Source organism: Schistocerca americana, chromosome 9, assembly GCF_021461395.2.
Source record: "Schistocerca americana isolate TAMUIC-IGC-003095 chromosome 9, iqSchAmer2.1, whole genome shotgun sequence".
In the NCBI taxonomy this organism is placed as follows: domain Eukaryota; kingdom Metazoa; phylum Arthropoda; class Insecta; order Orthoptera; family Acrididae; genus Schistocerca; species Schistocerca americana.
The window spans coordinates 205,022,492-205,029,254 of NC_060127.1; the positions used below are offsets into that span (position 1 = coordinate 205,022,492).

The 6,763-nt window shown below is 43.8% G+C and overlaps 1 non-coding gene across 1 annotated transcript; it reads left to right on the top strand.

The window, feature by feature from the left end:
- Positions 1–5,856: 5,856 nt before the first annotated feature.
- Trnae-cuc lies at positions 5,857–5,928 on the top strand. Its single transcript has one exon. It is a non-coding gene; the product is annotated as a tRNA-Glu (tRNA).
- Positions 5,929–6,763: the final 835 nt, after the last annotated feature.

The window sequence follows — 6,763 nt, forward strand, 5'->3', positions numbered from 1 at the left end:
CAGGTTAGACAATTGTGCACTTATTTACTATAGCATCTGGCAAATACCTTCACCACTAATTTTTGGTACAGTAAAGCAAAACAGTAACTTGTTTCTATTTTGAATGCTGCAGGTTAGACAGTTGTGCACTTATTCTCTGTAGCACGTGGCAAATACCTTCACCACATCCTTGGAACAATTTTGGTAAAGTAAAATAAAAACTTGTTCCATCAATCTGCTGAAGTCACAGTACAGAAATTACATTAAGGTTCCAGCAGTTCATGTTAACCTGTTCTGTCCAAAGCTATTTACAGTAGTATCTCTGTTCCAGTTTGAATAGTTACATGTTAAACCATTTTTGTTGAAAGTAAAATCGACGATAGAGAATGAAAAAAACAACACTAAACAGCATTTTATTACGTAACATCAGAGCACTTTGCTTTATTATCATGAGGGAATAATTACTGTAATTACAAAAAATATACAAATTGGGTTTCATTATTCAATGTTTGGGCAGACAACCATACATTACAGTTGTCGTATTACATTTACAATTTCCCGTCTTCTATTTGCTCCACATACACCTACGTTTGCTGCTTCCTCTTCTCCCAGTACTGGAAGATTGTTGTCGTCATCACTAGGTGCCTCAAAATCCTCATCCCCTACATGTTTTGCCCTCCGAGAAAAAAACAGCAAAACACTGTTAATGCCCAATATTATATGTGAAAGTTCACCTTTTCGTGAAGATATAGTGTACTCGCATTACTTTAACCCATTAACCTTTCGTCTTTGTATGGTGTCGATTCCCGTAAGAGTTCGGGAAACCTGTGCGCATTCGCACAAAGGTCAATGGCTGGGTAGCCTTTAACTACACTACTGGCCACTAAAATTGCTACACCAAGAAGAAATGCAGATAGTAAACGGGTATTCATTGGACAAATATATTATACTAGGACTGACATGTGATTACATTTTCACGCGATTTGGGTGCATAGATTCTAAGAAATTAGTACTCAAAACAACCACCTCTGACCGTAATAACGGCCGACATACGCCTGGGCATTGAGTCAAACAGACCTTGGATGGAGCGTACAGGTGCAGCTGCCCATGCAGCTTCAACACGATACCACAGTTCATCAAGAGTAGTGACTGGCGTATTGTGACGAGCAGTTGACCAGACGTTTTCAATTCGTGAGAGATCTGGAGAATGTGCTGGCCACGGCAGCATGCGGTCGTGAATTATCCTGCTGAAATATAGGGTTTCGCAGGGATCGAATGAAGGGTAGAGCCACGGGTCGTAACAAATCTGAAATGTAACGTCCACTGAGTTCAACTCATCCCTCTACATGGTGGCATGGGAAATGTGGAACGCTGAATCCTGAACTAGCAGTGGCAGCAATCATCACAAAATGCTCTTCCATTGCCTGAACGATGTCTATGGGCATTGTTTGGAGACACGTATGCTTCAATAGTGCTACTATAGGTAACCAACTATATATATTACAATTCTCACTGATAGTTTCCCATGCATCCACAGAAGAAGTGGAGTTGTTGACAGAGTCTAGAAACTGTTGCCAGTACCTCGTCCTTTTCCCATTGATTATGTGATGAGCTCTGCATCTCGCAACACAAAACGCTGTAAGGTTTTCTGCTGTCGGGTGGTACTTAAAATGTCGTGGAGTCCCATGACTGATCTGGGTCGCTGAGCGACGTTCGACAGTCCACCACGGTTCGGTTCACCTCCTAAAAGACGTGATGATCTTGGGATGGATAAATCGACAGCAAGGCGAATCCCAAGGGTAATGCTATCCGTCCATTCCTGGGCGCTGCTGCATACTTCAAACACAGCCAGCTGGCTTAACAGTGTCCAATTTGCTCTACTGGTCATCCTTTTCGGCGGCTTCCTGTCAAGGATTGCTCCACCTGGTAGATGGACCCACAGTGGGATGTGCTCACATGAATGAAGGTCTATCAGTAATTTCTCATTGAGCAGAATCTGTAAGGGCTGAAGAGCAGAAAGGGAGGTCTATGTTCAAGGATGATCCACTGTTGAGGACATACAGTCCTTGAGACATCATGAGGCTCTTTGAAACTCGTCCCTTTGGGTAAAATAGGGTTTGAAACCCATAATACGCTATGGGGATTAAATTCTCCCATCAGGAATAAATGTTGGGGGAGTTGTTATAGAAGATAATTGCCTCAGACCCACATGAATTTCAACTGCAACTGCTTGCAGACAAGTAACCAGAGACACAGCAGCAGAGTGGTGTGTGTTATTTTGGAAACAGACCAATCTCTTCTTTGGCTTTTTCCCTAGTCAGATCACCTTTAGCAAAGAGATGATCCTGCACTAGGAATTTCAGATCCACCACATAATTACTGATCCCACTGACATTACACTGTAGTATGGAAGCCATTTTACCCTCTCTTGCCGATAGGGTGACGTGTGGCGAGGGTGAAGGCTTAGTTGCAGGGCTAGATGGTTGCCTCAGGCAGACTTCGTGTTCCATTGTCTCTGCTGCAGAATCAATAGAACTGTCAGACAGAATGAGATCTACATGGTCTGCTAGTTTATGACCTGTCTTCTTCTGATGGTGAAGATGCCCGTATGTCTGTTTGTCAGAGGAGATTTCGGAGGAACATCATGGTGGCGGTAACACAAGTGCTGGCCTATATATCACAGTCTATCTGTTGATGTGCTGGAACCTCTACAGTGTCAGCAATCGTGGCCTTTTCTGATGTCCTGGGCGCATCTGTTGGCTTCGAAATAACAGCATCGTTGCCACTGCAGTTTCAGACAAAGTTATTAGCGCTAGCGCTATTAACATATTTTTATGTAGAGGCTTTGGCTTTCTGAATAAGATTCTTGAGGTCTGAAGCAAACGAATTAGTAAATATGAGATGTTGCATTGCTTCAGGGATCTTTTGCCTCGCCTTACGAAATACGATTTCTTGCTTTTAGCTCTTGCACCTTTCTTTCCTCAAAGTCTACACTGCAGCCTTGCAACCTGTACTCCAGATAGGGCTCCAAAACCATTAACATTTTCTGGAGGGGAGGAAGCAATGAATTGCAGGCAGCGTTACCACACACACTGCAAGTGCCCTCTCCCTGCATGCCAGGGTGATGTGCCCAAAGCGCTGGGATTTAAAATAGCGTGTTGGATTTACAATGTAGGACATAAACGAAATCTGGCTTCATATGCTCTGGAAGCGTTCTGCCATTGAAGGGAAGAATAGAGGAATCTGATTTTTACCAGTTCGAAATCATCATATTTTGTACACCAATCGCAACTTATTGAGCCCACCTGTCTTTCATTTCTTCTTCTACAGTATGTATAATATCCCTGACAGGCACAATTTCACTACAATTGAAGATTGTGTGTAGTTCTGTTTAGATGGCACATTCCCCGAGGCATTTAGCTGCCTGGATCTTTGTGCGACTATGGTCCAATTTCTCAATAGCTTTATAGATTTCAAGATGCCTGCAATGTTCTCCAAACTATTTTGAATGTAAGAATGTGAAACATTCTCACTTTTAATTATTACAAGGATTCTGTATGTGTTCCACCAGTTCTTCTGTGATTAAATATTAATATTGCCATTCCACCTAGTTCCTGCCCCCTCTCTTTCTCTTCATCTGCTTCTCTTTCTACTACTCACCCCCGGACTGAACACTGTTATTTTCATTAAAGTTAATTTAATTCAATTTGTATGCATACCTATAATAACATAAAAAGGCATTATATGTTGCAATTTCTTCCAACATAAATTACGTGCATTGCAATAGAAGCAGTGAATTGTAACGAATATTTTGAGTCACTGTCTACCTTAACAAGCATCTGAAATTTCCTACCGACAAGGCAATAACATAAAAATATTACCATTAACTGCCGCGCTCGGCAAGTTTTTTTTCCCAACATTTCCATTACTTCATAAATCTCTGTAAAGAGAAATCCATTACCGTTTCTAAAAAGTATAACATTCAGAACCAAAGGTCGAGTAGAGCATCGAAACCATAATAAGCGATTAAAATAGAAGAGACATGGTATGTACACAGGCTCAACAGCGCCCTCTTTCGTGTAAAGGACAGGTCAGTGTTACGCAACGATATGCCGGTGCGTAGCCATATTTCCGAAGTGAGAAACTGTCACTAAGTGCCACTAAGCCTCGCCAACATCACAGGGTTGATCATCGACGTGTGAGTACGTCCGAACGGGGAAGAATTATTGCTCTTCGGGAGGCGTGTCTGCCGTTCTGTGACACTGCGGCTCGTACGTACAGGGCACACGGCTGCAACAGTGAGGCGTGTGTGGGAGAGAAGAGTGGCGCACATAGCACCGACAGTGACACAGGGAACTGGACGACACAACGCGACATGGCCACACCGTCCTGTCCATTCGGCACAAACGGACACAACTGCATCGTCCACAGTGTTGCCACGACGTCGAAGCACGGCGACGGGTGTGGACATGTCTACGTCGCCCGTTCGACAACGTCTTTTGCGAGCCGGACTGGTGGCACACATGCCACTGCGTCGGCTACAACTGACTACAACTCACTAATGCCGCAGACTGCGATGGACACGTGAAAGCCGATACACGCGCGCTGAGGCGCAGAATGCATTTGTTTCCGGTCGAGTCCCGCTTCAGCGACGCCGTCGTAAGCGTTAGACGCCGCCATGGTGAACGCAACCGGGCACACCGCATTGTAGAGCGACATAGCGGACAAAGGTCTGTAACAGGCGATATCGCCTTCTGCGGCGTGAGGCAATCTGAATAGCTACCAAAACATAACGGAGGTTTTACAGCCCGAGGCACCGCCCCTCCTGCAGTTCATTCCACATGCCATTTTCCACCAGGACAACGCGCGGCCACATGTGAACTCTCCCACAACATTATCTGCGTGATCGTTCCAGTTCAAGCTCTTCGTAATTGTAATTGCTAGGTATTTAGGTGAATTCACAGCCCTTACCTTTGTTGACTTCTCGTGTACCCAAAATTTAACAGATTTTGTTTGGTACTCATGTGAGTGAACTCTGATTTTTCGTTATTCAGAGACAACTGTTAATTTTCGTATCGTAGAGATATCGTATCTACGACATTTTGCAATTGTTTTTGATCTTCTAATGGTTTTGCTAGGCGGTACATGACAGCATCATCTGCAAAACAATCTAAGACTGCTGCTCAAATTGTCTCCTAAATCGTCTGCATCCACCAAAAGCAGAAGAAGGACTATAACACTCCCTTGGGGAACACCAGATATGACTTCTGTTTTTATTCGATAACTTTCCGTCGATTACTATGTGCTGCGACCTTTCTGACAGGAAATCACGTACGCAGCTGCACAGTTTAAACTATTTATGCAAAAGGAAATCAATGGCTTCATTAAAAAAAAAATTTGGAGTTCGTCGGTATTAAAAACTAAAATAAGTAATTCAACAAATAAACGTAACTGAGAAAAGTTTTCAGATAGAAATTTTCGGAACGGTTGGATTGCGAGGTACCAAAACGACGTCGTAGAGGTGGGATATGAAAAACGATGAAAGAATAGCTGAAGAAAAGGACACAAGAAATGAGAAGAAACTAAAGACGCTATATAGCTCCCACTGAAGAGCAGCAGATCACCGCAGTAAATCTGTGGGAAAGATCCATCCGGTGGTGACTGTAACCCTGGGACGGCCGCCTGAGAGTGGGGCTGGTAACTTTATCGCAGCTGGCGGGCCGCCAAAGGGCCTTATTAGTTCGGCGGCAAATCCTCTAAGATGAGATGCTGCAAGACAGTGGTCATATTCTTCAAACCTCCCATCTCGGCACAAGTACCGTGACTGTAGTTGTATAGTGAAAGTTTGAAACGCAATCGGTAAGAGGACTTCATGTATCCGGTATGGTCTAGTGGCTAGGATACCTGGCTCTCACCCAGGAGGCTCGGGTTCGATTCCCGGTACCGGAAAAATTTTACTCCACAAATAGCCGTAGAAAATTTATCAAGTATTCGGTATTAATACGTATGTTCGTAAAGTGCAGTCACTCCCCTCGAATGATCTCGGCATAAAACTTTAGAAAGATAAATACAAGGACGTGTTGCTCATTTGAGACAGTCACAGATCGTCAGACTTTCCACAACTTCCTGGAGATCCCGCTGACCGCCGCCTTCAGGGACGCCCTGTCTGCCGCCACTTGACGTGTCCGCCATCTCCGCCGCCCACCGCCACAAACACCCCCCCCCCCCCCCCCCCCCCCCCCCCCGCCCAACGCCCTTGTCGCAGTCGCAGATGTCCGCCCACATCCCAAAAGCACCAACAGTGGTACGTGTGTTAAAGTGCTCAAGTGTTTCTTTTTTTTTTTTTTTTTTTTTTTTTTAATGTGACAGTGAAAAGTGATTGAACACGTAAAAGTTTCCAATAGAGTGTCAATATAACCAGAGCTCCGAGTGTCCTTTTGTCTTTTGTGTTTTTGTGCAATCGAGAGGTGTTCGTATCTGTGAGTACCACCAAACTATTACAGGTCTATCAGTACAACAAACTAGTGACTCACATGCTTATATATGTCTGTCCTTCCACCACGAATAGTTTCTTACTCTCACGCACCACCTATAATAAACTAGCTCTAAAATTGCACTACATAATGCTTCCTAGTGTATTGCTCTTTGCTCAATCGAAAACAATAGGTTTAATAATTCGCTAAAATAGTAATGTCCTTTTTCTTTTGTCATGGATTGTTTAATATGTTAAGATAGTTTTTCATGAGTGTTTCCCCTTGGGATATCACTTAACTCAGCAAACAAG